At 39.3% G+C, this 21,132-nt stretch overlaps 1 long non-coding RNA gene across 1 annotated transcript in view; it reads left to right on the plus strand.

Annotated features, from left to right (window-relative positions):
• The window catches only part of LOC308059757, a 63,468-nt gene extending 43,445 nt beyond the window's left edge, over window positions 1–20,023 (plus strand). The window contains exon 2 of the long non-coding RNA XR_013926390.1: window positions 11,650–20,023. This is a non-coding gene — a long non-coding RNA (uncharacterized lncRNA). The remainder of the gene's footprint in view (window positions 1–11,649) is intronic.
• The last annotated feature ends 1,109 nt before the right edge of the window (window positions 20,024–21,132 follow it).

Genomic DNA, 21,132 nt, shown 5'->3' on the forward strand with positions numbered 1-21,132 from the left:
TAAAACAAATTTGAAGTCTGTGGCTGGTTTTGGAAATATGAAGAGCAAAAGCTAAGGAGCAAAGGTCTCTTTTTATACAAGTGTTCTTCATAATTAGGAGCAGAGCATGAGATATACATATTTTGATGAAAAGTACTTATGTAATTGGACTTAAAATTTCTGTTTTCTAAACATATTTATGGGACACCAGTAGTTCATAAAAAACCCTCTCCAACATCTGGTCTGACATATTCTCAAAATGAGTGATAGTTACTGTTCATAGTTTTCGTTGTAGCTTGAGTGGCAGTTTAGTTTCGTGACTTTAGAGATTTGGAGAAAGACAAGCTTTTAGACATTGCTTAAACAAGGTATGTTAGAGAAAAGTTACTATGGTGTTGATATGCAAAAGCATTCTTACCTCCTGTACAGCTTTGTTTCCGTGCAGCAAAACAGCCTAGCAGTGAGATTGCAGTAACAAGGAAACCACAGCATCTGCTCCATTCCTGGCCAACTGAGAAAATCACTCTCCTACTGCTCAGGTGTGGTAATGTCATTTAGCTATCTTCTGAAACGATCTGAGGTACATGCACATATATCTGCTATGTGCAATTACAGACCTGCCCTATGTTTTCATTGAACTTCATGTGTAAGTGAAGGATGTATATCACAACTGTGAATCTTGCAATACAATCTGGATTTGGATTAGTATGTTTTGCCACAAACAGTTCATCAGTCATTTGAGCACTCTAATGACTTCTGTTCCTAAAAGGAGACATTGACAGCTGACAGTATCTGGGGTGGAAGGGAGGAGATCTCTACCATCAACACTGTGAGAGGAGGACCAGCAGATATTATGCGTTGTTGGACACATTTTCACAACTGCAGATTTTGACTGGTTGCTGGGCTTCAGCTTTTCCAATTCAATTCCCAAACCATAGCTTATTCATGGCCTGCTTGCAGAAATTCTTTTGGATTTACATATACCTGTGACTACTGTTATCTGAGTTTTAGAGTTTCTCTGCTATTCTGTTACTTAAGGGTAATTTTAGCTACAGTTTTGGGCTAGAGTAGTTCAGCCAACTTAAAATATAGAGTTGCAGCTTAATATCTACAACTTCTCTCTACTTAGGTTCTCAAATACCTTGCACTGCATATATCTTCTGTATCAACAGCTGCACTTTGTGCAAGACAGTTATGCTTTTCCCATCAGTGAGTTATGGACATACAAATTTGCCAGTCCGGTGTTCTCCCGAGCCTAATTTGTAAAGATTAAGTAATATGTCCGTAATCTGTAACTATTTCCAAAAGGTACCTGTTCACATACAGCTAATACTGCAATTTGCAGGCAGCTATCAGAACATGAAAACAAAACAAAGAAACATTAAGCACATACTTTGCCTCTCTAGCCCATCATTCCCTCTGCATTTTCTTGCTACTCATCCAGCTGCCCAAATGAGGAAATTCAATATACGGCTCACATAGATTTTAAAGTGAAAATAATTTTTCCTGAGGAAGGGAATATGCTGTATTTCTTAGCATAAACAAGGTGGAAAACATTTGGACTGGAATACTTGATGTAATCTATCTATAGACTTTGCTGCAAAAAGTTCTATAGCTTAAGGTCAACTACTGCTAAAGTCCTTAGAATATGCCTCTCTGTTGTAGGTGCCATTTTTTCCAGGATGCATTTCATGTAACCCAAATTTTTTACTATCCTTCCTTCAAAGAGGAGGTGGTTTTGCGTAAAAATTGTATCATAGAACCACTGAATCAGAGAATGGTCCAGGCTGGAAGGAACCTTTGGAGGTCATCTGAGCCAACTCCCCTACTCAAGCAGGGCAACCTACAGCTGGTTTCCTGGGACTGTGGCCGGAGACCTTTTGAATATCTCCAAGGATGGAGACTCTACAACCTCCCTGAGCAACCTGTGCCAGAGCTTGGCCACCCTCACAGTGAAAAAGTGTTTCCTGATGTTTATAGGGACCCCCCTGTGTTTCAGTTTGTGCCCATTGCCTCTGGTCCTGTCACTGGGCACCACTGAAAAGAGCCTGGCTCTGTCCTCTTTGCACCCTGCCTTCAGGTATTTATAGACATTGATGAGATCCCCCCTGAGCCTTCTCTGGGCTAGCCTCATCTCTCAGCTTTTCATTATAGAAGAGATGCTCCAGTCCCTTCATGTGTCTCTTCACGTGATTCTCTCCAGTATGTCCATGTCTCTCTTGTACTGGGGAGCCCAGAGCTGGACACAGAACTCCAGGTGTGGCCTCACCAGTGCTGAGGAGAGGAGAAGGGCCCCCTCCTTTGACCTGCTGAAAACACTCTGCCTAACACAGCACAAATCATTGCTGTTGACCAGAAGGCTTCAGACATATTTGGTAGCTGGTGTTGACATCTCTTTAATTCTTATAAAAATGTATTTGGCTTTAAGATTAAAATACAGAGCAAGACCCTAACTGGGAAAAAAAAATAATCATGTTGAGAGGCACAATACTTCTAAGCCAAAGAATTCAATCCACTTTTTTTTGTTACCCAGCTAAATATTCCTCCCATTCCAAAGTGTGGGAAGACAGGGTTTGCAATAATAAAGTTTTTGGATTGACAATTATTTGGAGATTTTTTCCTTTCCTGCACCTCCTAGTGCAAGATGATTCCACATCCACTGCCATAAATATTACTTGTACAGTATACATATAGATGAGCTTCTTAATTTTAAACACCTCCAACTGAGAAACACTGGCTTACACATGTATACTTTACTAACACTGGGAGCCACTGTAACCACCAAGAAGCCTTGACTTTAAAGGCAAGAGTAGGATAAACATCTGGAAGTTTACCTGACCTAGTATAAAGTCACACAAGACATTCTGCTGTACCTTTGGGCTCCCAGATAGGAAATGACAAGGCCCTGGATGTAGCAGGTGACCACCAATAATTATGATTCAACAAGGTGACCAACCAACAAAGAGTGAAAATCACCCTCAGGGCATAACATGTGTGGTGTTTCCAGTGGAAACAAGAAAATATCAAAACTGCTCTAAAAAGGTAGAGATCTCCCCTAGAAGTCTGCAGCAAATGTGGCCAGTTGAGTCCAAGAAAACATCAGAGAGATCAAACACTGCAAGTGTGTTCAAGGGTATGGAAAGACAGGAGAATATGACAGAACTTCCTTTATTTGTGTCAGCAAAATGAAGGTGGAGAGGGCATATAACTGCTGTTTACATGGGAGAAGACAGAGGGAGTCTGCAGGAATGCAAAAAAAAAAAAAAAAATCCCAAGTTTGAGAATAATTTTGGACTATTGGCACAGGAACAAATTGCTGGAAATTAGAAATAGGATTCTAATGCCAAAGTTATTGGAGCAACCTTCCAGTGATAGCAAAAGAACTACTTTATTCTGAACATAACCTCTTAAGTGCACGAAAGGGTCAAAATAGCTCACCATAAGAGCAAATGATCCAGGAAGCCTCTTCCAGGTCTGTATCCCCCATGGCTACAACTCAATTCCAGAACTGCCCTGGATGAGTAACCGCATAAAGGCTGAAATAGCTCATGAAGTGCTAGATGAGATATAGCTCTAGCAACTCAGTTTCGTCCTAAGTTGGTAGCAGTTCCATTCTAAGTATGAACAGATTTTTATTTTTGGGCTGCAAATGTGTCAACTAGCTAGATAGCTGCTAACTACCTGTAAGTGCCAGCAGCAGCTCAGCTTAACCAGAGTGAGGAAATGGGCATCAGTACTTGCAGCCAGTAATTCCAGCCAATTCCCACCGCCCTGCCTTGGAGATGAGCAGCTGCCAACAGAAAGGGGTGAATAGGCACAAGCTAAAAGAAGGTTACACTTCCAAAATGCTTGAGAAGTACCACTCTGGAAATAAGATGTTAATGAATTTACCCTCATCACTTGAATGCCTAGTGATGTAAACTCCATACCTGACACCATAAGGAAACTGTAGGGACAAAACAATTTTTCTACTTCATCAATTCATACAGTGGAAAAATTACTTCAGAGGCTTTCAGCGCATCTGTGTTTTAGCTTGCAGCACTGTCCCTACCATTGCTTAAATCAAGCTGAGCAAGAAATGAAGAACTTCTATTTTCTGCTCAGTTCCCTTATAAGTTACAGTTACATTTCCAAACACTCCATTCAAAGATATATCAATAAATGGTGACCTAATGTGACAGATCTGCTGTGCCCATACTTTTTCTCCTCCTATCTGACAGCACTTTTTAAAGGTAGTCATTTTTTGACTGCTGTTCTAACAGCTATGTTCTTCGCACTGTGCACCATGGCCGATTTCATTGTCAAGCTACATTTAGTCTGGCATATATCTGTGTGTGGTTTAACCATAGGTTTATTGAAGCGATCATGGTCATTATCTCTTATTTCCCTTGAATGGATATCATCTGACACAGAGCTGTACTATTATCCCTGATATGAGCATACCTGAGCAGGGTCATTTTAAAGACTAATTCAAAATATCACATAATATTTCCTTTAATGGCACAAAGCTGATTTACAATTTTGCAGGAAAGTTATTTGCACTGTTATATAGCATGGTTAATAGCTGAGGTCCATAAAGACTGCAATCAAGACATTCCATCATGTTTATATCTGGCTGCCTTTTATTGATAGTTTTCTTCCCCAGTATATATGCCCTCTTAAACGAAATATCTCTTCATTTCTAGTGAGTTAATTCACCCTACCTCTATTTTTATAGCTACTAGTGGATTGCTCACATGTTTAATAAAGGGTGGTGTAATTTTTTCCAAAGATCAAATTTCCTTTTTCATTTCCATAAGTGTGAAATTCTTAATTATGTATTTGTTGTAACATTAAACTAAAGAAAATAAATTAGATTTGACAAGATGGAGATGACAGTCTCAAGCCAAGCCACGCCATCTGGGAACAGTAGGATTTGTTTACAGTTTCATTTCTCACTCCAAATCCTACCGTGTCCTAGCATGTAAAGATCTGTTAAAGAGCAGTGCCATCAGCTAAAACATGTTGGATACCCTTGTGTGGCCAACAGAACTGTACAGCGGGCTGTAGCCATGTTTAAAAAAACTACAGTCAGTTTACAAGCACTCAGAGAGCAAGGAGTTGGAATTGCCACAACCTGCAATCCTGCATCCTTTTAATGTGCAGCAGTATCAAATGAAGAGTGGCATAATTTTTGCTTCAAAATTCAAAACTTCAGAAAAACTCAAAAGTGCTTGCAGTTCTGAGCTGCAGGGCTCAGGTGTGACTTCATTTTATATGCTTCCTTGTAGAGGACAAAGAAGAGGATGTGCATAAGCAGGAAAATCACGTGGAAGAGCAAGGAGTGAGCCACAACACGAGACAGGGGTCTACTCCTGGTTCAGGAACTGATTCCTGACACTCTGCAAATCGTTTTACTTCCTTATGTACAACAGAGATGATGTCTCCTGTAGTGGAGACATGTTTTTAAAGCAGGTGTTGTCTTCCTGTTCTCGTATATATGAAGCCCAGCAACAGGGGGCCGTCACTTTGGTGGGGGCATGTACACACTCCTAGGAGATCGTATTTGCATGGAATCTGCTTTGAAAGGAAATCATATTCTAATAGTTTTATTCCTGTCATTCTACTCTTTCTTGAGTTATATCAAACCTCTGAATTTCCTCTGAGTCCTTGAGAAGCCTTTCATTTACTTATTTAATTTAGTAATTTATATAATGCTTATGATCTTGGTAGTTGGATGCTTGGCACAAAAGTATAAATTTAACATTACAAAAACCACCCACAACAGGTAACAGAAGTTAAATTACTGCTGTTGATGCTATTGAAAACCTTGACAGTCAAATTATCTAGATTTTTTTTTAAAAAAAAAGCAAACAAAAAACCCCACACACACAAACCACAAAAAACAAAACCCCAAAACCAAAATCCAAATCCATCAAAAGCTAAACACAACACATCCGATTTGCATTACACCCTCCAAACCACAAAACTCAGAGACTGGCTGGATCCTAGTGCCAAATTGGAAACTCCTTCCATGGCAAAAGCCCTGCCCCAGTCCTGGTCACACCTCGCACCAGACTGGCTGGCAAAGATTCCTCACTGCCAGACAAGCAGGAGTGATGGATATGGACCTGCCTCTCAGTTTTCTTGGTTATTTGCTTTAGAATAATAAAAGCCTTTTTCTTCTCTGGAATGGGACAGTAATGTGGCTACCACCCATTTCAAGGAAGAAGCGGGTAAGGTTCAGTGTTCCCAGGAAAATGGACAGAATTCTCCCGGAGCCATGAGCCTGCACTGTCAGGCTGCTGTTTTCCACCTCGCATGTAAGATGCACACCCTCCCTTACTCAGTTTCACGTAGACCACAGTTCCTGAGTGCTGGTTTTACATAATGAGAAAAATCTCTGGGATGTAAGGGATTTTCAGCTCTGGTGTGTACGCAGAGAACAGCACGTTAATTGATTTAACTAAACTTGTGTGCAGCACTCTCTAGGAAAATAAAATCTTGCTTTGAGAGGTAATGTTATCCTACGAATTAACACTGGGATGAGAAGTAATTCATTCAACAGACTTACTGAAATGTCACATGTACCTGGCCCTCACTGGCAAAATCAGGAACCTCAACAAGATGCAACCTGCTACACCCACCCCACCCCCAGCACTCCCCCCTCCCAATTAGTGAGCTAGGCAGGTGGCCTGATCTTCAGAGGTGTTGAGCACCTGCAACTTGCTCTGACTTCCACATCTAAAAAACAGTGGGAGGTGTGAAAGACTATTGTCTCTCAAAATCAAGCCATTAGGGTAAAAAGGTGGTGGTTTCATGATCTTTTTTTTTTTTTTTTTTTAAGTTCTGGCTGCATTATGCTTTGTTTTTTCCCACTTCAGAGATCATAATAGTTTAACCAGCTTCATACGAGCATAATGTTTGTTACTTCAGAAAACACTAAATAAATGCTGGATGTTACTAATTTCTCATCTCTTCTGCAATGAACATGTTTCTGACAGCTGCTGGCTCCAGAAGGGACTGAGCGAGTCTGGCTTGACAGCTGCTCTGAGGGCAGAGATGCCCAGCCTGCAGCCAGGTACCACTCTCCAGTGGCAGAGCCTCACTGCAGCCCAATGGCTGCACATCACTACCCCAGGCAAAGAGGTGGCTCTGAAACATGCAAGTTCCTGTGCACAACAAACCCAAATAATGCCAGCAGTGATCACAGGAGCCCACAGGTTGAGCAGTAATCCCATAAAGAATTCAGTTTAGGAGTTCAGTCTGCATGAGAGACATGGAGCTGAAATATAAAAGTATCATGAATACAGGGATGTAATCATTTTTCATGAATATTGCAGTAGTCATACAGCCATGATGGTCTAAGAGCAGAAGTAAAGAAAAGTTTGTGAGGAGAGGTGAAATGTTTCATTAGACTGGTTTGCTAAACCTGGAAACAACAGAGAAGTGATTGGACACACAAGATCCTTTTCAGGTCTGAAATAGAAACAGCAGCTGCAAAGCTGAAATTAACCTTTCAGACTGTCTGAAACAAAAAAGTAGTAAGTACCTGTGGACACTTGTTAAATAAACTTGTTAAATACTCTGGAAAAGAGTGAGAAATGTATCTATCCGTATTCAAGGCAAAGAGGTGAGCTTGAAGTGGAGGGTGTTAAATGAGAACAAGCCTAAGAGGCTTTAATCTTAGTATTTGTAAGAGGGATGACTTCTAGTACCTGTACTCCTGTTTCAGAAGTGTTTCATTGTGTCTCTATGTGAATAACGCCAAAAATCCCAGAGATGGTGTGGCTGTATTGAGAGAACTGTCTCCCACTGGAAGATGGGTCCATCATCGGCTGTGTGAGCTCATCCTTGTGCATCACGGTGGTTTAGTCTTAGTTGTTGAGTCCAGGAGGGCATATGGCACAGTGGATGGGCTGCAGAAACGTCTAGTAAAGGCTCTGAGGACGACTGTTGTGAGAAGTTGTGCTGCCAGATTCAATGTTTGCCGCTCAAATACAGTCTCAATGTCTCTGGTACACAGTAGCCCCAAGTATTCGCTTCTGTGGCTGAAGTTAGTGAGGCTGGAGCTATATTAAAGGTAGGAGTTCTGCTTCTGACAAAATTTCTTTTGGTTTAGGATCTTGAAAATTGTTAATTACCTTTTATATAAGTCCCAGATTAGGCTGGTAACAATCATGTTTCACAGTGCTTTAGATGCCATCCACCTGCCCAAGTGAGTACACCTGTCCAGTAAAGGACACCTAAATAATTACAGTGATCTCCCTATGTGATCTCTTCAAAGCAAATGAGATGAGGTCTGAAATGCACCCCACTATCATGGCTGATTTTGTTCAGACAAGCATATTTATCTGTGAGTCTCTTACCACAATCTGTAAATTGTAGTTTGATACTGATTTCTAAGGTGATTTCAGTGCAGTGATGTTCAAGACAGTTAGATGGAGGAAAAATTGTTATTGAGTTTGACAAAAATCAATGAGGAAATTCATGTTTTTAGTGTAAAGTCCATAGCTTATACTTCAGTAGATAAGACAGAGCACAGGGTTAGTGAGACAAAAACTTGGAAACTCTTTTTATTTTCCTTATTGCTTTTTTTTTTTTTTTTTTTTTTTTTTGAGGTAGCTCATGATAAAGTCAAAAATATTATAGAATTTTCTTTATGCTTATACTATGCCCATTGTCTGAAGAAAATTGACAGAAATGAAGCTGCATAGGTTGAGGATGACTTAGATGACTTTTTGATTTTTATGGGCTGGAGGACAGAAGGTTGGTATTCATCTTGAGGACATTCTGAGGACAAAGCAGGATGCTATCAGAGGTGAACAGGCTGGGGTCATTCCTGGTGGACATGACAGTACTATAGTAGGGAGGTAGTTTTGGTCAATAACTTGTTTGGTGTGGAAAAAAACATGTTGTTTTATGCACATAATTTTCCTTGACTTCATTAGTCATAGTGCCATCTAGTTGCATGCTTGCACTACTTGTGATTTAGGACAGACTTTCTTTGTAAGACACGAAAATATTGCGATGATGGTTTGGGTTTTGTCTTCTGGCTCTTTTCCTGAAGTAATCAATATAGCAGTCCAAGAGGGGTTTTTGTCTTGAGACTTCAAATCCAACATGTTTCCTTGCCTTCTTCCTGAAGTTGCCATAGGAGGAGTGGTACTAGAGTTCATTTCTGGCTCTTAAAGGAAGAAGGATGAAGGAAAGAGTCAGCAAAGTAATTCCAATTCCCCATAGGCAAGTATGTCATCTCCTTGTTCCTCTAGGGAGACATTTTGGCTTTTGGAGCAGACAGTTCACCTTCAGTTAGCAGATTGTTCATTGACTGAAGGTGTTTGAATGGTTCTTTATCAGGTAAAGGCTGGGGTAGCTGTTGTGTTAGCTGGTTCTTCTGTTCAGCACCTGTCATGGTTATTTTTATAGCATTTTGGAGTCTTGCGAAATGGTTGGGAAAACTTCAGAAGCATGCATTTTAGTCTGCTTCTTATTTTAGTTCATTATTTTTGAATGCTTAGATAAAGGAAATTATTTTCCAGATTTTTCTAGCATTCTCATACATAACTCCTACGATGTGTTTGGAATGGTGAATCTTAGTCAAATGGTTACCGATGGTCATGTCTTCTAGGAGGCTACAATGCTCCTGGAATAATCTAAACAGAAGCCTCTTTTTTTTTTTTTTTTTTTTTTTTAAAGCTAACTATTTATCACCCCTCCCTCTGCTAACACACAGTCTCCGTTTCACAGATACCAGCTGCCTTTTCTTTTTGGTAATCTAACTTGTTAACATAAAGAAATTAAGTTTAGAGTAATTGCTCCCTACCTGCATTTATCTCTGAAGCTTTCACTTCAAACCTGCACAAGGCCTTGCATTCCTGAAAGCTATCTGTTCTCTCCAACCACAGTAACTCGTTCCCCCCCCAAAAAAAAATATGACCTCTGCCCACAAACCTTGCTCTGCCCTAAGCCACCACAGCTCCTGGTTGAAGTGTAATGGCATGCTTCCAGGTTCTCAGCTGAGGCAGAAGGTCAAAAGGATTATAAACAATTAAAAACATCTTAATCCTAATTAAATGGTGGTGAGTCATGGAGGAATACCCAGGGCAGATCAAAAGCTGTTGCAAGGAGACAAGTTGATAGAGGGAGGCTCTGCGGGAAAACCCAAAGGCAGTTGGTCCTTCCAAGGTACCCATGCAGGGGGTGGTGGATAGGCACCTTAAAAATGGGCGTGATTTATTTTGGTTTTTAAAAAGTATTTTTCAGCAGTAGTGATTTTGCCCCGAAAGCTGAGACACTAAAGAGCCTGCCTGCTCATTGCGTTATTCGCTACCCTTGCCCTCTGAGAGTGCGGTGTTTCAGGATGGAAGCTGCCATCAAGCATGCAGAATACTCCACATTTAATGGCTAAGTACTGCAATCCAGGAATGACAGCTTCACGTTGTCGTGTCCCAGGTCATGCCTGCCTGTGGGAAAGTGCACGGTTAGCATCTGAGTCAGAAAGTGAGTAAGACCTAGGAGGGAGAGGAGGAGAAAACTATTTACAAGGTTTGTTAAGTCAAGGATGCTTTTCATATGTCAGCTGCGATAACACCTATGAAGTGGGCATTTAGATGTGTCGATGTTTCTTGAGTTTAAAAAGATCTTAAGGAGGAACTGATGTATTTACGCATCATGGAAACATCCAGAATTCTCTTATTCAGGAGAAAACAAAATACTAGTGCTTTGGGTACCGTTGCCTTGATGTGCCATCCCACAAGCTAGACTTGCCCATTAAGCAAAAATCTTCTGAAACTCTCAAGGATGGATTGTTTCTCAATTGCACAATCCTCTTTTTAAGTTTCCTTAGAGTACTTGATAACTAGCTACTGCCAGGCAAAAGATGTTACGAGTAGCTGGCCTGTTGTTTTAATAGGAGAACAAATTTTCCAGTCCCCAGAATCTATGATTGCCTGAAAGAAATGAGAGTGTAATACCCTTGAAATGGTTAGCAAATGAAGTGAGGAAAACCATTGTTTCAAATTGAATCTTTAGCCTACAATACTGTCATGGGTAGGTATAAAAAGACATCTTTTATTCTGCCTATGGCTATCATAAAATCAAATTATTTTTGTGTTGTCCAAGCTTTGTTTGAAATAAAGTAATAAAGGAAGAAATGATGGGGCTGGGGAAGAACTTGTGCATCTTTTCTTTTCCAAGCTCTTGGATGAATCATAGTCACACATGTCTGAGTAATCAATTTCACTAGTACATTTCCCAAACTTCCCAGCTGTAACTACGACAACACAGTTAGAGATTGGAAATGTCTTCAAAAAAAGAACTTAATTCACCCATCTCCTTTGCAGCTTGTTAAGAGTAATTAAGTGCCTTTTAATCAAGGTAGCAGTAGATAACCTAGCACTGCAGTGACCCCTGCGAAGAAGACATGAGGCCACAGGGGCAAGCCATGCGTTCTACCTCCAGCCCATTGCTTTACAATCATTCTATAATTAAAGGATGTTGTCAAAAATTCTATGTTATGATGTAATTAAAGACAGTACTACAGCATCAATATAAACGTGTGTACAGATGGGTTGATAGCATGCTTATCAAATTTCTGCTGGTAAAGGATACCTTAATTCTGCCATTTCCTCACTTTGGAGCGCTTGGCTTCACAGCTGCTACAGTTCTGCTTTTCTCTTATTTTTGTAGTGCAAAGGAGACCACCGGGCTGCAGAAGGTCTGCGTGCCCTGAGCAGTAGGTGACGCAAGGGGACAGCATGGAGCTGGCCACCAGGAAATTTCACTCTGCTGCGGACTCCACCATCACCTTCTGCTCTGACCTTGGCTCACATCACCTCTCTCCTGGCAAATCTACCTCTAAAAGAAGGGTGCAATAGATTGGGTCTAGCCGAGCTCGTGTCAACCAGATGTGCCACATTGGCCTCAGTGGGTGCCGCTCTCCTTCAGGTGTGTGCCTGGTGCCCTCCATTAATCTTGGCAGAGATGCCTAGGTCTGACTGGTGAATAATGCAGTCTGAAAATAGGCAAAAGAAAATGAGGCAGTAAAATACACAGTTCTGCATTAGAAGACAGGAAAACCAGCAGAGAACTTAGTTTGCTTTCATACATAAATAAATCTAGAAAATATGAGAAAGTTCTGTATTAGACTGAAGGTATTAAAGTGTACTACCTGTGTTTATTGGTTTTTGTTTGCTGGAAATTATCCATAGCTGCTGAGGATAGTTAATGGCTGTTGCTTAACAACTTCTGCCAGACAGAAAATTATTCATGTGAGCCAAGTTAATGCAGGCACTAAACAGACCTGATTCTTTGTGACTGGCACTTGTGCTCTCCTGAATTCATCATCAATCAGTTAACTGTCTATCTCAAGTAAAACACTGAAGTCACATTAAATGTATCAAGCAGATATCTGATTAAATGCTTACTAGTGCCAAACTGACACTTTGCTACAGCAATAAATGATTTTGCACATTGCTATCTTTGGGTCAGGAGAATTTGAAAGTTATATGGTGGGGGTTTTATTAACCAATTATTTTTTTCTATTTTCCTGTTTTTCCCGAGTATAAATTTACTGTTGTGACAACTAACAACCACTGATGTTTTCTGTTACATTCTGAAAGAATTTTGGTGCAAGGATCATTATTCGCAAAAAAAGAACTGCTGCCTTAAACAGGTTTAGCTTCTTTCTTCTTCTCCAGTAAGTAACATCTAAAATTAAAATGTTTCTGTATGTCCAAACTTCTTTATTTTTATACTGACTAGGCAAAATCTCTTCTGAGGTGATTTTCTGTCTATCCAGAATTATTTCAATGGCATACTATGATTTTTTTATTTTTTTATTTTTTTTTGAATGCAAGTTGCCTTGGGGAAGGGGCCATTTAAGACAAAAGATTTATCTAGATGTCCGGTAGTATTTGAACCAGCTTCTCCCTCTTTTACATCTTCCTTTTGCTCCTGAACAGGTATGGAAAGAGATCATTAACTTGGCGTTCCTGGAGGAAGGAATGCAGTGTGTGCTTGTGCGTGAGTGTCCACACGCTCCTTTTGATATGCCTCTTTGTCTAAACCACCTGTACCAGAACAGACCAGAGTAGAGTGAAGTACATGATAGGTAGGAGAATTAATCTCTGATGTTGTCTTCTATTACTAATTATGTCAGGCAATAACTTTCATAGCAAGAATATACGTCTTTTCAGAAATTAAAAAAAAGGGATCTATTTTTTCACTTAGGAAGTCCAGTTACCTATTACTCTGCAAAATTACTCCTTGCACAATGCTTTTTCCATTCAATTTTTTAAATGGGGGACACTCATCTGTCTTTTTTATAAAACTATACAGAATGGGTTCAAAGCCCACAAAAGCCAGGGAGAGTTTACAACTGCTTAGGATGGTTTTGCATCAAGACTATACTTCAAACACTGAGTTTTATCTGATTTTTTTTACATTCTATACACCTTTTCTATAACAGCTACACAAAGGAACTTTATAGATAGAGCCATACCTCCACATAGATAAAGAAAAGATAAAAAATAAAAAAGCAGAATAACAAGCTACTTCAGAAATAGAGATATCACGTTAGATACACAATACACCATTCTCATTATCACCATTATTCATACGGATGACTCACACCAACAACGGATGTGTGTTTTTTGAAATCTTTTTCCATTTATTGTTTTCTATGGAATCAGAAATGATGAGGTGACAGTATGTCTCCTTTCTTTTATACATTGATTAAAAAAAGTAAAAAAGAATCTGCCTCATTTCTATGAGCAAGTAAGCATAAAATGCTTGTCTGTATTTCTTATGCATTAAAGAATCTGCATAGGGTCACGAGCAGTCAGCATTTATCCAAGCCCACTGATGCATGGGTGTTTCCAGACGAACTCCCATTAACTTTACAGTAAATTATAGACACAAATCTCTGTGCATGCTTCATAGAAGATTAGGCACCTATTGTCAAAGAAGAGTGAACAAAAATTTGACCAAACCACACCAGACATAGATTTTACTTGGTTGTACTTTAGAAGGATATTCTGTTCAATAAACCAAAATCACTCTTAGTTCCATATATTGGGAGGATTTATGCTTGTTTGTTGCTCACCTCATTTTACAATTCCAGACTCATTCAGCTAATAGCATAGTGTCAGAAAGGGAAAAATTACTAGAGTTTGTTCATCTTTTATTCACGTGCTCTGTGATATTTTGTTATTTGAATTATAAACAGTCATTTTATGCATCTGACTCCTTGCTACACATCAGGAATTTTCATATAGGACTGGGACCTTGCAAGTGCACCTACCGTCTGTTAAGGGAGATCTTTACTTCAGGTGGTAATGGAGTTCTGATTCAGATGGAAAAGGTAATTTTGCTGTTATTTCCACTTGACAGAAGCTCAAAGGTCAAGTCCCAGATTCTGACATACATGTTGGACTTCCCTAGAAATTGTCCCAGATTCCTTCATACATTTTGAACTTAGCTAGAAATTACTTGTTCTCTGCATCTGAATGATTTGATGGCATTTCTGGGTCTTTTTTTCCTAATGCACTGTCAATCTGGGAATCCAATCCATCTTGTAAGAAGTTGGCATTGTATTATGACTTTTCCCTGAGAATCAAAAAGATGTAAAGTATCCAAGATGCTTTTGTTCAGTCATTAGCTGAATGACAGTTCAGCTAATTAATGTTACAGAGAAACAGAAGCATTAGTCTAGCACAGACAGCTCCATCCTCAACACAGCTGCTTTTCAGAAAGCTATTTGTTGGCTTTCCTCATGCACTGTAGAGGGAACATAAACTTTGGGCTCTGGACACGACCTGAAAAGGTCTTTGCTGGTAAGTTTGCATTGCACTGGCTAAATACTTTATGGGCTCTTGCTTATGAATTGGTGACTCACACTAAGACTGGCAATGAAGGTGGTAGAAAGAAATGTGATGGTGAAAGATTGAGAAAGGAACTTCATAAGCATTTTGAATTCCTGTTGATCAAATTTATGCATATGGACACTTAACAGGTATCCCGTGATGGAGGGTAACCTGTGATGCTGAACTAAATACTACATCTGAGCCCTAACTAAGGATTAAAGCAGACAGTTATCAAAATAGGTCAGTAAATCAGTGAGTTACTACTGAATTAGTCATAGCTTAGTCCAGTCATCAGGCATGATAGAAAATTAATTTATACAAGTCCTAAAGTAAGATTTAAAACTGGCAGCTCACTATTTAGTTAAAAGTAATTGGTGCTTACATAAATATAGATCAAGATTTTCAGGCCTAGTTTGAAAACTCTTTGTGGGGCAGGGAAATTATCTATGTCATCAGAATATTTTACTTTTGAAATAACATTATTCTGTACTCAGAAGCCACAGTCTGAAAGCTATTAACATCCCATCATTCAGATGGCTCTCTTCTGTCGTGGCCAGTCTCCTCTCTTCTTCCTCTTTACCCACCCTCAACATAGATGAGAAGCCAGCAAAAACATTCAAATGAGGCACAACACTTGGTGGTGGCTCAGCCTCTGTGGAGTTCTTCAGAAAACAGAGAACTAAACATTCAATAGTTTTGTAGGACAGAGTTTAGGCTCATTCTGGCTTCGGGGCTCTGTTCTCCTGGTGCATTTTCACATGCTTTCATGTACCCATGCATACATGCACATGTTTTTTTCACACACCACAATAATAAAAATATGATACATCTAAGTGGAAATACAAAGATAAAATAGAAGATTCTTCGAAGAGTTTGAATTCCTGAACACATTTTGTTCTCAGTTTTGTAGGAGTTACCAATTTATATCTGCAAACATGATCCATTCACAGCAAAATCCAGTGTTTAAAGATAGCAGGTATCTATAAATGCAAGAAAACTGCAAATGCTGGCATTAATTGCATTTATATTGTGAATCTTACTCTCAGAGGGAGTCAACTGCTGGATCTTAGGACCTCACTCCTTGTAAGATAGTTTGCTAAGCTGAAAGACAAGACCCATATCCTTCCTCTCACCTCCGGTGATGACAATTTGAGTCTACTCCATCTGGGAGGAGGTCTTTTTTTGATTAGTCTGTAAAGCAGATGTATATTGATATACCTCTCAGCATATCAAGTCTCCCTGCTGGTGCCTTCAGGATAACATTAATTCAGAAAATCCCTGCCTGAAGTCCTAGCATTTTCTTAAATACCAGCTATTATATGTGATCTGAACACAAAACACTAAAAATCTGAAGTGCTTGTGGAATTCTAGAGAATGGTAGTCATGTATATCCATCAGCATCTTAAACCATGTTTCACACCTCAGGATAAAAACAAATGTCACATCGTCATGTTTTCAAACTGAGTTGAACAATTTGGTACACCTAACTGAATAGAAGGTCATAGGTTTATCTTTTCAGTAAATCACAGCACAAAGGAACTTTCTAACTTTATTGTGAAACTGAAGTCTACTGTGAAACTCAGGTCTATCCTAGGCCTGTATTTTCATGTAAACCTTTTCTTCCAGAAAGTCATCTTGAAGTCACAGATTGCTATAGCATCAGTTTTACCAAAATCACTTCCCCCATCACATGAAGACTTCATTCCACAAATGGTTTCAGCAGCAATTAGAAGAAAAAAGACTAAGCAACCATAATGATTTATATTAAAAAAAAAAAAAAAAAAAACCAAACCAAAAAAACCTATGCAAGTGTCCATAATACAGCAGTTCAGAAATTTTCTTGGTAGTGAAACAGCAAGCATTGAGACTCATATAAGCATCTGGTTGCTATCCGAAGGCTGTGATGGGCTACAGGCACCTTGGAGCACTACCTGCAACAATTTTCCCCCACATCTAAATTTAGTCATTTGGCATATTTATCTGACATGTAATATCTTCCCAAAAGTTTTCTTAGACAGATTTTCTTTAAGGCCTAAAGGTGTGGTGCAGGCTTTGGGACAGATAGAGTCCAGCATGAGAAACCAATAGTAGAATGAAGGATTATGTATTTGAGAAGCGATCTAATAATATGTTTTCTCAGCTCAACAGAGAATGAAGGAGTTAGACGTTGCCTGGTAGGATGTTACCTAGTTTAGAGGCAATTTTGGCTGGGAGGCAAAGGACATGCTACAAATTCACTGCTATTTTCTATTCCATTCCTCCACTTCTATCGTCCTGGATACAATTCATGAAATGAATCTTCTTCCCCTACATCTGGGGTGGCATTATAAATACATAGCTCCATCTGTGGATGTGCAGATAAAAAGGAGTGTGTACTTTAATGAAAAGCCTCTCCATGTAAACTACTTCCTTTTCTTTGAGTTGCCGCTGACTGCCTCCAGCACTGATTAATCTGATTACTCATAGCAGCTTGATGTTGCATTATCTGTGGCACTCTTTCCTCATCAGTGAGAGCAAGACTTGCCCATGTGTAATGAGGAGACAATCTGAATTGTACAACCTTATTCATGAGGATGTACTAAGCCCCAGTCTGATTCCCTGCTTGAATTCCCAGACCTCACAAATATAACTTAAAAGGAAAAAGAAGTGAAAATAAGCATAATTTCTATGGGTGGAAAAAATTTAAAAAATCTATTTTGTGTAAGTTCTTTTCCTACTCTTATCAACACTGGAACAGAGCATCTTCCACTATGAATAGAGTAAAAAATTCATACCTGTCACTTGTGGTTCAATTTTTTCTCTCAAAGTAGACAATAAACATCAAATCCCACGGTACTGTTTTTTTAGTTACTTCCCAGGGAAGAAGCTTTTTTTATAAAAAGTAATTCAAGTCCCTACTGTATGTGTTGCTCGGAGTATCAACAAATATGAACCACAGGCCAACCACACAGGAAACGGAACATAATTAATCCTATTTAGTTACTGGTGGGAAGAGTGTCTCTTCTTAATATTCAAAACACCTGAGCCTATTCTCAATTTTTTAAACATAATTTAACTTTAGTTATCTGTGCTGAAACTTCCTGAGCTACATATCTACTTCAGGCTGGTTTTGTGGGCATGTGGTTTTAAAATTTCAGCCAAAACCAGGTTCTGCCATTTCTGAGAATGAGACTAAGGGAAAATACATTGCTTTGCTGTGCCAGAATATTATGGTGATGTGTTTCTTTTTTTGACACCTGCCCTTTTTGACACTTTTGAGGCAGACACTTCAGACCTGGAAAAGGAGTGCAGCTTACAACAGCAGTCCAGTCATTTCCCCACATGACATCCTCTTTTTCCTACATCCCTCTGTATACACCTCCTTAGGTACTGGACTAGTTTGAATTTTACCTCTTAGACACTCACTCATATTATCACTCACTCACACCTGACGTGCAACTGGATGCCCATGTTACTGAGCATGTTACTTGCTTGAGCATGTTACACCCATGCTCAAGCTGAACCTGGCTTTTTGGTTTACTGAGACTGATGCCCATTTACTATCAGCTGTGCTTGTCTGAATTAAAACCATTAGCTGTATAGTATTGCTTTCATGATCAGCCCTTTCACATTTGTTACAACCGTGTTTAACACCACACTGCATCGCTGCAGAGACCTACTGGATCTTGGTCTTTCCCCAGGTGACGTTTGTCTATCACCACTAGAGAAGCTTTGCAGCTACAGCTTGACAGCTGCTTTCATAAGTGACCAGTTTACATCACTCCAAATGATTGCAACAGCCTTTGGAGCTACAGAATGATGCTGACCAGTGCAAAAGTGAGGATGGATGGGCAGGTGGGTGGAAGAAGTTGGATAGAAGTGAAGTCTCACAGTCAAGTAATACATCGCAGCAAAACAATCTCTGTAGCAATTTTCCTTAATTACAAAAATGCTTTATCATACTGATTTTATTTTAAGTGGCAGTCTATCTTTTGTAAGTATAGGATAAATTATAATTTCAGATTTTTGCTCAACTTAATTCAAATACTGAAACACACAGCTCCTGATCTGGCAAATTACCAAGTATAATGGGTAATGCTTCCAAAACTTATTCAGAGATTCATGTATTTAATAATATTTTGTTGACAAGAACAACCTAAAATAGATCCCTTCCCAATTTTAGATTTCGCATGAAAACTGAAGAAAAAAAAATCACATCTATATGTTAATGTTGGTAAGCGTTTGGCTCAGCTAATACTTCAAGCTTTCTTGTGTTGAAGTTCAAATAGAGTTCCCGTTGCCTTCAAGAAGTCTGGACCCACAAGAAACATGTATATATCCAACCTTGATCTCCTTATTTCCTAATGTGGATACATTAAATTGTTCAGCATGATTTCTTTCTGTATTTTTCTCTATGTACTGTTAAATAAGGTCTGAATATTACCATTAAAGTGTTAAAAGCTTGGCTACTCATCTTTTCAAATGTACCATAATTACGCAATGTAAATAAAGAAACCAAAAAAAGAGAAGAAAAATCTTTTTTATTAAGAAATATGGGGAAGACTTTCTAGTTATTTGCAGACTTGAAATTTCCCCTTTGATTTGTCTTCCTGTTATAACAGGATGATGGACATAACACAAAAACTCGTATTGAACAAAACAGGATTATTAGGTGTGAAATGTTCTTTGCATAGCCGTTCTTATTCATCTTCTGTCTTTCAGTACAGTCTGTCTTCTCTGACTAATCAATATTTTTCAAATATTATTTTTTATCATAGCTGCAGGGAAATCACCGTTATATTTCTTTGTAATATGAGGAAAACAATAGCTCCTGGTTTTCAGACAGTATTCCAAAACAAAATTGGAATTTCCTCTCTTTTTTTTGTGCCAGTGTCCTTCAACAACATGCAAGTGAAGTGACCTGCTCTGTTATGATGGAGCACTCTCACTGTCCTTACATGCCCCTGCTCCTCTCCCTTCATCAGTATTTTGGTGAGTCATTTCAGGTTCTGGAACCTCTGGAATCAGTGCTGATACCCAAATTTTTCATTCTGTTTCTAAGAAACACACAGGCCTTCAGATAATCTATTATTTAAACAATTAAAGCACAAGACTTTTCAATAGTAGAATGGCTTCACCTGAGGGCAAAGTCTCAAGTTTAAGCATGTTCCTTTCAGACAGTAACATTTTTCCTTTTTTTTTTTTTTTTTTGGGGGGGGGGGGAGAAAAAAAAAAAAAGAAAAGAAAGAGGAAATAAAGATATCCCTGTTTGGCTAGAATCCCAGAAAAAAAGACTTTGAGAAACATGACTCATACACATTACATCAGAAGCTTTGAATGTTGTAAATGCTAAAAGTACAAATACTTGAATTACGTGCAACCTGAAGAACCACTTAAATTGGCAACAGGGAGATTTGGGCTTTTTGGGAAAACTAATGGAGAAAAAAGTCCATGCTTTGTTGACTATAACAAATGCGATCCTGAAAGTTGCTACATCAGCAAAAGAAGAGCCATGCTAAGGGTTTAAAGCATGTAACCAATCCTGCAGCTGAAGTCAGTCTAAATCAGCTGTAGCTTCATCTGACGTACGGTAACACTATCAGTGCCCCAGGTGCTATCAGAAACCTGTTGAGGGACAGTGGATGTATTAGGATACTTTTGTGATATTTCAAAAACATTTAGTCAAAAGAAGTCGCTAATGTTTGTTCTAGAGATAAGCTCCGCAGAGATCATGATTTAGTCTTTGAGCTCCTTTAAACCCCAAAGACTATTGATTTCTCCTAGAGGAAAAAAAGTCTAAAAAACCCCAGGTTTATTAGGAACCGTTAGAAAAAACATTGTTTTTAGACGAACCAGGGTTCGTCTTTTCTAATGACACAGACAATCACTGAGCAGCTGGAACACTGAAGGTGAATTTGGTACATCTGTTTTTCCCTACTTGATGTTTGCTTCCTTCTGGAAGGCATGGGAGTAAGAGTGTGGATGAAGCACTTAAAATGATGCAGTCCTTTTGGACACCACCTTTTAGCTACTAGATTGAGAAATACTGCCCTAAAGGCTGAGACAGCTGGGAAGGCCCTACACGGGCTGGCATGAGAACCTGGCCTGTGTATTTTCTAGCTCATCTTCTGCCCTTCGTGGCAGCAATGGTTGTAAACAGATATGGTCACCCTGCAGGAACCTCTCAAGGCTTGACTGACTCATCGCTTGGCTCGGCATGACTGCTGGTGCATAATATGTTGAAGCAACTCACCTCCAGGTGCTAACAAAAGCCCCCAGCACATAAACAAATAAATAAATGGTGAGATCGTTTCTGACAAAACTGCTG

The sequence above is a fragment of the Falco punctatus genome (genome assembly GCF_963210335.1).
Source record: "Falco punctatus genome assembly, chromosome: 2".
Classification (NCBI taxonomy): Eukaryota; Metazoa; Chordata; class Aves; order Falconiformes; family Falconidae; genus Falco; species Falco punctatus.